Source organism: Alosa pseudoharengus, unplaced genomic scaffold, assembly GCF_046254945.1.
Source record: "Alosa pseudoharengus isolate Yale_2024_CS ecotype anadromous, Long Island Sound unplaced genomic scaffold, YU_APseudo_1.1 YU_APseudo_1.1_scf_5, whole genome shotgun sequence".
Taxonomy (NCBI): Eukaryota; Metazoa; Chordata; class Actinopteri; order Clupeiformes; family Clupeidae; genus Alosa; species Alosa pseudoharengus.
Genome location: NW_027468837.1, coordinates 6,816,736 through 6,831,026, shown reverse-complemented (window position 1 = coordinate 6,831,026; position 14,291 = coordinate 6,816,736). Strand labels below are relative to the sequence as shown.

General features: G+C 42.0%; 1 long non-coding RNA gene across 1 annotated transcript; it reads right to left on the bottom strand.

Moving 5' to 3' along the window:
* Nucleotides 1-3,521: 3,521 nt before the first annotated feature.
* On the bottom strand, nt 3,522-6,968 carry LOC143103672 (uncharacterized). The gene is made up of 7 exons (XR_012982937.1): nt 6,782-6,968; nt 6,468-6,575; nt 6,129-6,257; nt 5,832-5,910; nt 5,481-5,755; nt 5,274-5,390; nt 3,522-4,943 (listed from the first exon to the last, which is right to left on the bottom strand). It is a non-coding gene; the product is annotated as an uncharacterized LOC143103672 (long non-coding RNA).
* Between the last annotated feature and the right edge of the window lie 7,323 nt (nt 6,969-14,291).

Here is a 14,291-nt window from a genome sequence, read left to right as displayed (position 1 = left end):
CTCCCTCCACGTTCTGGTATGTCCCTACCCGGCAACGCATTTATTCAGCATTATGTCTCTACATTGCTCCGTGGCTAACGCTTCACGTAGGGTCCACATTCGTGACATTTGCCTCCGAGATCAGCTGGGTATTCGGGCTCGGTGCATGTTAATATCAGGCTTTGAGTAAGTAGTGCCGCTCTTAATACCGTTGCTGCCATGGGTAGTAGTAATTTGTAATGGGCCTAGCTAATTTGGAAATGTTTGTCTGCCCGTAGGCCGCCGGGTACTCTCATTCCTCCTCCACTGGGCCTACAACTAGCAGCCTTGCTGTGCCCCTCTTGGGGATGCAATATTTGCTGTGTGTGTATAGCTTGCTGTGCGTGTGTGCCATCACTGTGGTTTGTGAATTGCCTTACTACTAGCCCTGTGGGCTCAGCCATTGCCTGTGGGCACTGTACAGTGTAAATTGTAGTTTCTTTTCCTTTCTTTGGCAGGACCAGGGACGACCAGCAGAGGGGCCAAGCCGTTGGTGGTGGGTATCTGTGTCTGTGAGTTCACATTTATGGTAGTGTAGCGGCACCTGGGTGTGCAGTACAGTGTATATCACGTGTGGTCCTCCTCACCCACTCCATAGCTACGGTCCTCCCTCTGGTAAGTCCTCTGTCGTTTTGCTTTATTAATTACTATCCGTGTTTATGTTTGTTTGTTTATGTTGTATTTCTGGTGGGCCACCGATAACCATACCCACAGCAGTGTGCATGTGAGTGAGTATGTGTGTGTGAGAGTGTATGTGCGCAATCATTTAACAGAACATTTGAAAAACATTTTAAAGACTTGAGAAATATTTAAAAGTAAATAAACATTTATACGATTGGAAATAGAACCTTGTCTCTGTTTTGACTTGCACGAACCTGATTGCCTTTGTGCGGGTACATTGTGAAACGTGGTAACTGTGATCAATTTGGGTGTTTGTAACCATAAACTCACTTTCCCTCGGGGGATCATACTCCCCGGGGGTGGCGTAGTCGAAAATACTTCCTGGTTTCTGGCACTTACTACAAGTGCAACACTCACCCCCACCATCACTGGATATTGCACCCCTCCCCCACATGGCGGCCATGAACAACGAGGTGACAACGACTTCAGTCAACAGCCATCAGACACACAGACCCCAGATGCACTCCCCCTCCATCATCACTGCAGATCAGGCTATCGCACCCCTCCCCCACATGGTGACCATGAGCAGTGCGGCCACAATGGCTTCAGTCAACGGCCATCAGTCTCTAGCCACAACCCTCTCAGAAGCACCCCCCCCCCCCTCATCACGGCTGATCAAGTCAGTTATCATTTAAAAAAACTTCACCCTCAGAAGGCAGCCGGGCCTGACAGACTGTGTCCAAGGATGCTCAAGGTCTGTGCTGCTGAACTGGGGGAGCCACTGAAGCACATCTTCAACCTGAGTCTCCGTCTCGGACGAGTCCCAACACTGTGGAAGACATCATGTCTTACCCCCGTCCCTAAGAAGCCACACCCAAGTACAGGCCTGTCGCTCTAACATCACATGTGATGAAGACATTGGAGCGACTGGTCTTGTGCATACTCAGACCCCAGGTACGCCATGCACTCGACCTGCTACAGTTTGCTACCAGTCTCCATTGATGGGGTCAATGTGGAGGTGGTAAATACCTACAAGTATCTGGACTTACAACTGGACAATAAACTGGACTGGTCAGCAAATACCGAAGCACTCTACAAGAAAGGGCAGAGCAGGCTGTACTTCCTGAGGAGACTGCGGTCCTTCAATGTCTGCAGCAAGCTCCTCAGGATTACCAGTCTGTTGTTGCCAGCGTCCTCTTCTATGCTGTGGTATGCTGAGGAGGAAGCACAAAGAAGAAGGATGCTGGGCGACTAGACAGGCTAGTAAGGAAAGCTGGCTCTGTCGTGGGAGCCGAACTGGAGTGCATCACTTCAATATCAGATAAAAGGACCCTGAGCAAACTGATCAACATCTTGGACAATGAATGTCATCCACTCTACAGCACTATTAAAAGAGCTTGATCAGCTGGAGACTTCGCTCACTGCCATGCACAACTGAAAGGCTGAGGAAGTCTTTTGTCCCCAGGGCCATTTAACTGTCTGACTGCCCACTACTATTTTACTACTGTCCACAGCCTAATGTTTTTACTACTGTTTTACTGCTACACTGTTTTTCATGCTATATTAGCACACATGACCAATGGCTTCTACTACAATACTGAATGGCTATAACCCTATTACCTCAACCTATGCTTGCACTGACTTAGTTTTTGATATTACCTTGTCTACATACTTTACTCTCTTATTTGTCCATATTATTTATGCTGGTCTCTAGACCTTATTCTTGCACTGTTGGACTACTGTTGGACTACTTTTTGCACCTTCACCATGACACTCACTCTCTTGAGCACCTTACCATGCACACAGAACTACAGGACTACTGTTGGACTACTTTTTGCACCTTCACCATGCCACTCACTCTCTTAAGCACCTTACCATGCACACAGAACTACAGGCCAGTCCCAGCCCTGCCACTGCAAGCGTCTCATGCTTTATCACCCTCAAGCACACTGTGGATTTTTTTATTTAATTTATATAGTATATTTAGTATTTAGTTTTGTTAGTTTTTCTTATCTTCTACTGTCTCTATTGTACAGTGGAGTTTTGTTATATGTTTATACTTATATTTAGCATTTCTACTGTAAGTGCATGTTGTGTGTGATGTCTGTATGCTACTGAGACCTTGAATTTCCCCTTGGGGATCAATAAAGTATCTATCTATCTATCTATCTATGTATCTATCTATCTATTCAAATACATAATGCCCCATCTTGATTAGAACCTTGTTATGGGAGAAAATGTTTGTTAAAAATGACTATCGGCCAATATATCGGTTATCAGTTTTTGGACAACTCAAACATCGAAATCGGTATCTGCCTTATCCCATATCGGTCAGGCTCTACAGTAGATTGAGACAAATTGACGTACACACACATGAATCCACACACAGACACACACACATGCACGTGCATATTCACACACACGTACGCACACACAGGCACGCACATACAAGCATACACAAAAGAGTGGGGGATGGAGTAGGAGATGGAAACAAATTGACAAGTGTGATTTATTTTCGCGGATGTACAGAACTGAGCGGCGGTCATATTTTGTACCGCTATGCGGGACATCTAGTTTAATTCATAGTGATAACTGTAGTTGTGTCTAAATAATAAACTAAGCCTAGTAGTTGGCTCATGCAGAGCTTAAGACGAAGATTAATTTTGTATTTATTTCTAACTCAAGTTGATAATGTTGGCAACCTTGCAACCAAAGATAGCCTACATAAGCCAAATATCTTAGTAAACTGGACATAAATGTACAAGTTTAAAAGCAACCTCTGAAATGCCTGAAATAGCAAATACCATGGAAATGTCACTCCAGCGAAAGAAACATAAACACCCTATCCATCAGGGGAAATTATGAGGCAGAAAGTACATGAGTTCACATCATTATGCGAGTTCACATCAAAAACAAAGTCTTTATTCTATCTCTCATTCTGTTGGGTCACAGTTTAAGGTTGTTGTCAGGTGTCAACGTGATTTCACAGAAGCACAGGAAAAAGAGGGCCACCATGGTTGTTTCCAGCGGGAGGGGGAAATCCCTATTATTAAACCGAGAGCTGAAACCTGTCTGCTCGCTCTCACTCTCTCTGCACGCTAAATGCTGCATCTACACTGTGTGGGGCCCTGCGAAGGCAGTGTTCTGCGTTTAGGGGAACAAGTTGTACCCAACAGCCTGACCTCATGTGGAGTTCCACTGTGCACACATAATGTGCTGTCATGCATTGAAAACTGTGTGGAGTCATTAACAGCTTTTTCCTATAGGTATTTACTAAAATTAATTTTCACACAATTGGGATTGACAAAGATTATAATCAAAATGCATAAAAATGGACTGACTTAATCATGAACATGAAATCACAAACATTAACAAAATGACTTATCTTTTCAAAGGCTCTTTACAAAAGAACCATACATCACTTAAACGTATGTGGGCATATGAGCACACAGGCAAATCAAACAAAGAGCTTGAAAAAAAAAATCTCAGACATGTCAAAGGCCCACATGGTATTTTTTCAAAAAAAGACAGATGACAAAAAGTTAGTAAAGTCATTGCATTTAACTGTATAGATAGATCGTAGAATAGAATGATCTACAGATCTAACGTAGAATGATCTACAGATCTACACCTTGGATCAAATGTGATCCCCATATTTTCCATGTAATCTACATTGGTAAGTGGTATTAACATTATACTTGAGACAAACTGAATATATCAAACAAAACAGGTCACACCCCTCTGTAGTAGTAGTTTGTTTGGTTTGCTTTCACTTGTTTTCATAGGGGGGCCCCAGAGTAACACATTTCCATTGTTGTGGTCTCAGCATTCACCTACTTCATTCATAACATTATTCCTATCAGACAAAGCAGCAGACAACCGTGAACCAAATCAGAGGAGGGGTGGGGGGCAATGTGCTGAATCATAGACTACGTTTACATGAAGCAGGGTATTTTCCTAAACGAATATCTGGCCATCTACGTTTGCAAATAAAACTGCATGTACACGAGACCGTTTTTTTTAAAAATGTGTTTACACGAACCCGTGTACATACATGCTGTCATGAGCACGCCAAACCACAGTGGCAGTCTAACGATAGCCTCAAGCTCACATTAACCAATCAGAACCCTGAAAAGTCGCACGTGAGAACATGTAAATGTAAATGTGTTTATAAAAATACACATGCTCGTGTAAACGGGGTCATAGCTACACATCCTCAAGCATATGTGATGATTCAGTGGAGCTGACTAGAGAGGAGCAGCTCTTATCTCCACTCTCCTCCACTGGTCTTCTACACACAGTGTCTGAAATGGCCAAGGAGACAAGAAAAGAACATAAGCCATCAGAAATGTGATAGAAAAACAGCAGTCAATAACCTTCAGAAACATACTTGTTTAAGTATTGCTCTTATTTCTGCACATCACACATTATAACTGCCTAATCTAAATCTGTCCAATGACTCCCAATTTTTAGATTCATTCTGATAATTTGACAGTTTCCAACAAAGGATTGCATCCACATGGACAATCAAAACCATAGACTGTACAAATATTGAATGGTGCCACTAGGTCGACTCATGGACTAGAAAAACAACTGAACAACACATCCTCCTCAACCATGCACTGTGGTCATACCTGCTCGGGCAATCGGTTTCTTCAATTGCTTCAAACACAGGCCTGCAGCCAACTTGAAAATCAGCGCAAAACAGATGATAAGCAGGATAAACGCAGTGAAGAGAAGTGCAACCATGCCTGCAAATAAAGACACGCATATTTTTTAATTCCATGTTGCATAAGTGGGAACAGCACATGCACTTGAATTAGAGAAGCGGCTCAAGTTACCACTGTAATAATGTTCAGCTGATGCTGACGGTGCTGAGGTAGTCATTGACTGTCTAGAGACATAAGATGGGACACTCAAGGATGTGATTTCTTGAGTGTGAATGCTGTATTGATTCATTGAGGTAGCTGTTGCCATGGTGGTGGCAGGGATAACTGTCTTCGTTGTGAGACTTGGGGATGAGGAAGGGACCCCAGTGTCTGTCACTTCAGTAGCAGTGGCGCAAGTAACATCAGAAGAAGCACTGCCTTTGAACTTAACACCTAGTGACCCACAACTGGAAAATGAGAAAACAGTCAGTCATATGAAAACGCTTTTCAAAAACAAATGAAAACCAATAGAAAGAAACCTACTCTTTCCATTTTTGACACTTCATTATGCTATCAGTTTTAACGCTGAAGAACCCATCCTCACATGTCAAACATCTTTTTCCTGTAATGAATGTAGGTCATTTAATCATTAAACAATGATATTATTTGCACATAAAACCATGAGCAGGTGCTAAACACAGGCAAACCTTAATATCTCTATTTACAAGATTCCTAACAAACTTTAATTTGTTTTCCAACATTTAGGTCTTCATTAGTGCATAATATAAAAATACAATGTGTAAACATTTATCCGTCCCAGGTGAAACATCCATCTCTCACCTGTAGAATCAACTCCTGATCCTTCGCCACAATCGCATGTATTTTTATTTTTAGGACGACGAGTGAATCCTTCGAAGCATTCACATTCAGTATCACTGACCACTGTACAAGGAGACTTTACTTTTGTACCTGTGGTCATACAGAAGGTGTCATATAGGAGGGGAATAGACATTGACTGCCATGAATATTGAATGCTTTCTGAAAAAATTACAAGGCTAAAACCTATGCATAAGAACATACTGCTCTTACCATTTTTGGAATTTAGGCATGAATTCATATAGAAAAGCAACATGTGGCAAAATAATGACTGAAAGATTAAGGCTAGTGCAATGCTCTTACCATATCCACATATAGAACAAACTCTACAGTGATCCTCCAACGAGTGGCCTTCGTTTCTGAATTTACCCTTTTCACAGGGCACACAACGATTATTGTTGTTTCTTGTACCTGGGGAAGAAAACTAAATGAGCATAGTTTCATCCTTCTAACAGTTAAACCAATTGTCGATCAAACAATTGTGAATCAATTGTTGATTATATTAAGATGAATACATGTTACAGACAGAAATAGAAACAAGATCGATCCATGAAAATAAAAAAGACTGATCCATCTCTGGTGAAACAATATAGTAAAACAGTTTTCAGATGGCTCACCTGCACCACATTTAGATGTCACACACAGTGTGTTCATCACTAGTATCCAGGAGAGCATGTAGAGCAAGTAGAGACCCCGACACCGCATCATTACGGGGCAAACTGTACGTCCTCTAGTAAAAAAGAGACCCTGGGGAGAAAGTAGTGTGTGTCACACCAATGACAGTTCATCAACTGTTCTAAAGGATCTTGGGTTGTACCTGCCGTGATGCTGTCGTGACACATAGGATTTCGGTTACCATGAACCTTTAGTTCCCCACCCACATGGAAAATATGAAGAAATTTGTTTTTCTGATATCATATTTTTGTGGCAGAAAATCTGTCTGTATCACTTTTTCAATACTGCGGCATGGAATGGAAATACTGAAGGCTAACATCGTTCAGTCACATTATTGTGTGTGAGTAATACAACGTTGAAACTAATATTTTATCAAATGTATTCAAGTGAAGAAAATATAAAAAAAATAGACATACAGTACATACATGAAATGAGCAGGTAATGTTACCTTTAAAACTTTATATTACACATTTCAACTCTTTGTGTAGAATACGTGCAACAAAACAACTGAAAATAGGGCATCTTGCAGAATATTGTGGGGTGCAGACTTCCTGTCTTGCAAATGTTTCTGCAAATGTCATAACTTCAAGTAGGAAGGCTGACGTAGAAAAGAAAAAAAAAACAGCTTTTCTTCATATGCTATTACCATATGGGTAATTCCACATCAAATCAAAGCAAAAATCTTAGATTCAACAGCACTTTTTTGATCATATTTTGTCCAAAGTGTCTGCCATGTCTTAACCATCATACATATGCGATATACCTCTTCAGTTCACTGACATGCCCTAAACAGTTTTGGCCAAAACCAGTATTTCATGGGTGCCATCTTTTAAGAATTTTCTCTGATTTCGTAAAAAAAATTCTACTAGAAATTACACTGGTTGGTGTACTGTAGGTTCATATGTAGATTTCTTCCCAGATGGCGGGAGGCCCGTGGACCACTGTTAGCTGGGGGGCAGAGTTGGTGGTCCACTGGCGTTTTGGTCATCAGTTTTGAGGTGGTCCACTGACTTTTTATTTTGATTTATTCAGTTAAATACTTGTTCCTTCATTTTAATAACATTTGATGTTTATTCTTAATACTCCCAATAATTACAATGGAAAAATCCCTTCATGGCCTAAAAATGTTTGTAAGCATCTCTACTATGCACAGATGCCCATGTTTTGTGTGATGCCTGTTTCAAGGTCTCAGCTCTAGCCACTGAAAAGAAATAAGCGGAGAAATCAGGCCAATTGCAAAAGCTCTTCAGTTTGATGTGGAATTGATTGAGCTCATTACTCATTACATTCATGAGCTCGCCCAGTTGAGACCGTGGCCACAGAATTCGTCTAGCTGTGACAGTTTTCTTGGCCTATGCAAGAATGGTTAAATGTCAATGGGCTTGTGCGCTATGCACAAATTAATAGAACTTCAACAATGCATTTTGCCCAAGAAGCCAGAGTTGAGGATCAAATTGCTTCAGTTTATTTTTGGGAACAATGCCACAGGCTTTGCAAAAAGGTTGCTGTTGAAACGTGGAGCAGTAGGCTACCATCGCGGCAGTCTACGACCAGTGCCCAGTCTGTAAGTAGCCTAAAATGTTATTGTCAACTCAAGGAAGTGCTATGTTATACAGGTTTAATGCACTCCCTAGCCTAGCAGGTTTAATGCCCATTTGGACAATAGGGGAGTTCGACTTGCGGCAGATCTGTGCAGATCTGACTTGATGTGATGCATGCTGGGTTGAACACAATGCATACTGGGATGGACGCAATGCATACTGGTTAGAAATTCTGTCTGACTTCTGTCAGCCGGGGAGGGACTTACCACCGTGACACCATGTCACATGGCCTTAAAATATCGCGGGAGTCTTACCTAGCGTTCATGGGAGAGGGAGTTAAGTCATTAGGCTTGTTTGATTTCGGCTGAGTCTGACTTGGTCTGGCTTACTACGTAAACGTGATCTTCAGAGCCTAGCCGGGAGGAGCTACAACAGAGGGCAGCTCATCCCGGACAGAAAGGCTACAGTCTGCCTGACGTGACTCGCGGGAGACATCGCGGGAGATATCGCGGAATGTTGTTTGCAATAAACACAGCAGAACTTTCATTCTTACTCATTAAAATGAGCATGATGACTGACGAAATAAATTCTTATGATGTAGTTTAAATAAACCACTGTTGTCATACAGTTAACAGGCCTGCATTGTAGCACATAAATTCAATATCAAGTGTTTCCCCTATATGTGTGTCTATCTATTTAGCCAACAGCAGAAAATAACAGAATATCCAAACGTTTTCAGTAGGCTAGCCTACCATTGTTGCAGAAATCACATATAAGAAGGTATCCCTTCGATTTCTGTTTATTTTCGCATATTCCAACATAAGGAAGCAGCATGAGCCTCTAGTCATAATCGTCATGAGGACATTCCTCCCAAATGGCCCTATCACGTCTTTGAACTGACGTCATGAGGGCGTGTTTCAGCTCGTGCAGCTCGTGGAAGGCAACTGCAAGATCTGTCTGCAGGCTAAGGTTGCATTCAGAGCACCTCGGAATGACAAGGACCGCCCCCATGGCTAGTTTGTTTTTCCGACAGCAAGTGTTCATGTGCTTTGCCAACGGAATGTGTGACAAACACGGATGCCACAACAAAGGTTAAAACATACACTCACTAATCCTAAACAAACAACTGTATTTGCTTAAACTATAGTGTAAGATGCTCGTGAAAGAAAGATATGCAGCTTTCAAGTGATAAAAAGGGCAAATTCCCAAGTTCACATTGAAACTGTTGGACATGAAAGGCCACATGGACTACAAACGAACTACAACGTGATGACAAAAGTGATGACGAGCCCCTAACTGGGCAACTCTGTTAGCAAAATCTAGCCCCAGTTTCCGACCTCTGACTCACACGTTAAGTGACGTGAATGACGCGGAATGATGATGTTTTCACTCGGAGAAAGGTTTTTACGAAGCCCATGAACGCTAGGTAAGACTCCCGCGATATTTTAAGGTCATGTGACATGGTGTCACGGTGGTAAGTCCCTCCCCGGCTGACAGAAGTCGGACAAAATTTCTAACCAGCAAGCATTGCGTCCATCCCAGTATGCATTGTGTTCAACCCAGCATGCATCACATCAAGTCAGATCTGCACAGATCTGCCTCAAGACGAACTCGCCTATTAGGCTTGTTTGACTTCGGCTGAGTCTGACTTGGTCTGGCTTACTACGTAAACGTGATCTTCAGAGCCTAGCCGGGAGGAGCTACAACAGAGGGCAGCTCATCCCGGACAGAAAGGCTACAGTCTGCCTGACGTGACTCGCGGGAGACATCGCGGGAGATATCGCGGAATGTTGTTTGCAATAAACACAGCAGAACTTTCGTTCTTACTCATTAAAATGAGCATGATGACTGACGAAATAAATTCTTATGATGTAGTTTAAATAAACCACTGTTGTCATACACTTAACAGGCCTGCATTGTAGCACATAAATTCAATATCAAGTGTTTTTCCCTATATGTGTGTCTATCTATTTAGCCAACAGCAGAAAATAACAGAATATCCAAACGTTTTCAGTAGGCTAGCCTACCATTGTTGCAGAAATCACGTATAAGAAGGTATCCCTTCGATTTCTGTTTATTTTAGCATATTCCAACATAAGGAAGCAGCACGAGCCTCTAGTCATAATCGTCATGAGGACATTCCTCCCAAATGGCCCTATCACGTCTTTGAACTGACGTCATGAGGGCGTGTTTCAGCTCGTGCAGCTCGTGGAAGGCAACTGCAAGATCTGTCTGCAGGCTAAGACTCCCGCGATATTTTAAGGCCATGTGACATGGTGTCACGGTGGTAAGTCCCTCCCCGGCTGACAGAAGTCGGACAGAATTTCTAACCAGTATGCATTGTGTCCATCCCAGTATGCATTGTGTTCAACCCAGCATGCATCACATCAAGTCAGATCTGCACAGATCTGCCGCAAGTCGAACTCCCCTATTTTCCGACGAATGACCGTCGCAGGAAGTTGCGTCATAACAAAGGGACGCCAGACCCTCTTGTAACAGCTACTCGGTGATACTGCAGACTCGTAAAAGTAGTTAGAAAATAAGGCAGAAAAACGACAAGTTTCCTCATGCTGCTTCCTTATGTTGGAATATGCAAAAATGTACAAACAATCAAGAGGATGCTTTCTTGTATGTGATTTCTGCAACAGTGATACTGCAAACGTGTTGATAGCCTATTGTTGAGCCTATTTTTATGCTGTAGCCTAGTGTAAAGCATGTCACACTAGACTAGCCTACAGAAAACTAATTGATGTGATATAATGATAACTTGTATGCCTACAATGGTTTATTAAACATCGTAGTCATTTATTTAGTCAGTCATCATGTTCATGTTAATGAATAGGAAGGACATCTATAACGATACCAACATTTAAATAAACCAACATTTCGCGCAATATCTGCCGTGAGTCCCTATGCGTGAGTCACGAGCTCCTCCCAGCTGACTGGCAGATCACGTGGACAGTCGCGATCGATTATTTAATAAATACATGTGAATTACGAATAATAATAAAAAGATTCTACCTAATGTGACTATTTTTTCCATGAACTGTAAAAGAAAACACGTTTTTCCCCACTGTATTCTCCATAAAGAGTAAAGTAAATTATGTACTTATTTCTGGAATTGACGTCACTTCCTGGACTCGTCTGAGGCTGGTCTAATAGACCTCTGAAGTTCGCCTACAAAAAAGATCCAAAACGGCCATCTTTGCCCATATAAGGAGATCCGGTTGTTAATTGAAGCTAACTACCTATGGCAAATTGCATTGCAAGTTAGCTCTGGAGTAGCAAAAATCTAAGTGTGCCGCCTTCACTTACCGGAGATCACAGTATCCACTCGAAGGCAGAGGACAAAAGTGTGTTCAGGAAAACGTCTGCATTTCAGACTTTTTCATCCCCACGAGACTTTAACAGGTGCGATTATTCAAAATCCCCATGTTATTTTCCCATAGGAAAAATCGCCAGATACCGGATGTCAAAGATGGCAGCTTTTTTGTAGGCGAACTTCAGAGGTCTATACATAGACAGTAAAAGAAATGGACGAACAGACTCCGTCGTTTTCAATGGGAGGGCACTGAGTCAAATAGAACGATTTTTCAGTTGGTCCCCCCAGTACTGCGCAGACTCACACTTAACTTCGTGACGTTAGCCATCGAACTGAATCTTGTAACTCATATGATAGATACACAGAAATTATTCTTACACTTCCTTCGCCTTCAAAGTCATCAAAGTTAAACATTTATTTATGTATTATTATTAATATCATCCTCACCAAGTCGAGTTAATGTTGAAGCTACCATAGCCTACATGATCATCTTCAAAAACAGTCATGCTAAAACAAAACAAAGTTTTAGCCTTGAAGCTAATCTTTTTTCCACTTTTCCGACCTACGGTCAATCCATCGAAAACCTCTGAAATGATTAGTGCCCTTTTTTTTAAAATTAGGTTTACTTTTTTATTATTATTAGGTTCCCTCCCCTAGGTCATAGGCAAGGTGGACTGAGCTTCTTATCCAAACAATACGGTTATCTCCCTACGGCGCGAAAGAGAGATTACGTCAAAGCTAGCTTCCCTCCAACCGAACAAGCTAACCGTTCTTCTTACGGGTAACCAACGTTACGGACGAGCTAGTGGAGTCTGTTTAGCCTTTGTAGTGTTTATGTGGATTACACAGAAGCTACAATATCGGCACATGATATATGTTATATGAAGTTATGGTATTTCAAAAAAATCTTACAATGAATGGACTTCTATGGGAGTTAGCAGAGAGGTGGTCCCTCCAGCCTACGTCGATTCTTCTACTTCCGGGAATTCGCCTGCCCCCTTGGGTCTATAGGGGAGTTCGACAGACTGCAGATCTGACTTGATGTGATGCATGCTGGGTTGAACACAATGCATACTGGGATGGACGCAATGCATACTGGTTAGAAATTCTGTCCGACTTCTGTCAGCCGGGGAGGGACTTACCACCGTGACACCATGTCACATGGCCTTAAAATATCGCGGGAGTCTTAGCCTGCAGACAGATCTTGCAGTTGCCTTCCACGAGCTGCACGAGCTGAAACACGCCCTCATGACGTCAGTTCAAAGACGTGATAGGGCCATTTGGGAGGAATGTCCTCATGACGATTATGACTAGAGGCTCATGCTGCTTCCTTATGTTGGAATATGCGAAAATAAACAGAAATCGAAGGGATACCTTCTTATACGTGATTTCTGCAACAATGGTAGGCTAGCCTACTGAAAACGTTTGGATATTCTGTTATTTTCTGCTGTTGGCTAAATAGATAGACACACATATAGGGGAAACACTTGATATTGAATGTATGTGCTACAATGCAGGCCTGTTAACTGTATGACAACAGTGGTTTATTCAAACTACATCATAAGAATTTATTTCGTCAGTCATCATGCTCATTTTAATGAGTAAGAATGAAAGTTCTGCTGTGTTTATTGCAAACAACATTCCGCGATATCTCCCGCGATGTCTCCTGCGAGTCACGTCAGGCAGACTGTAGCCTTTCTGTCCGGGATGAGCTGCCCTCTGTTGTAGCTCCTCCCGGCTAGGCTCTGAAGATCACGTTTACGTAGTAAGCCAGACCAAGTCAGACAGCCGAAGTCAAACAAGCCTAAAATTAGTTCATAACAGCTGTCATGTTATAGACGAAACCGACTAGCAGTTAGCCAATCAGAGTCAAGCAGCTTAGCTCGTTGAATATTAATGAGAACTGGCGCAAATCAAGCCGAGTCTTCCTGCAGGCTTTCTATACCACGCTAGAATGGCTTGAAACAAGGTAACCAAGGCATGTTTTCCACAAAAAATGTTACGGAATAAATAATAGTAATAAAATACGTGTGGCAGGGCATCTTTAAAGTAAATGTAATTCTTTCTAAATCTTTATTTCTTCATCCTTATAGGCTAATAGTTGGTGATCCCTCAGGACATCTCTGCACAGGACAGTTGAGCAGCTTATTATGCCTAGAGAGGCCGTAGGTTGCACTGATTTTACAGTAGAACAGCTAAGGGCCGTTGTTAGGCTATGCCATGTTATTAGAGGTTCAAACAAAAGGTGCATTGAGATAACATAGGTAGGAGCTGGCCGAAGGGTTATAAAAAATAGGCTATTTTGTCTTTTATTAGTTATGTTTTATTAGTAGATGAAATAGCAGCTTTTGTAATTATCCGTATATGTTCACTTCTGGCACCTTAACGCCAACTGGCTATTTAATATCTGTAGAACAGGGGCTCTCTAATTTTTTTATGACCGCCGCCCAGTCCTGCACATTCTAAATTATAAAATAAATTGCACTTCTCAATTTGTCTCCATCTCCTTCTCCTTCCCTTACTCTTGCAACTTTTGTGTATGTAAATTAGTGTGTGCATGTGAGTGTTTGCTCTTGTGTGTTTGTAATA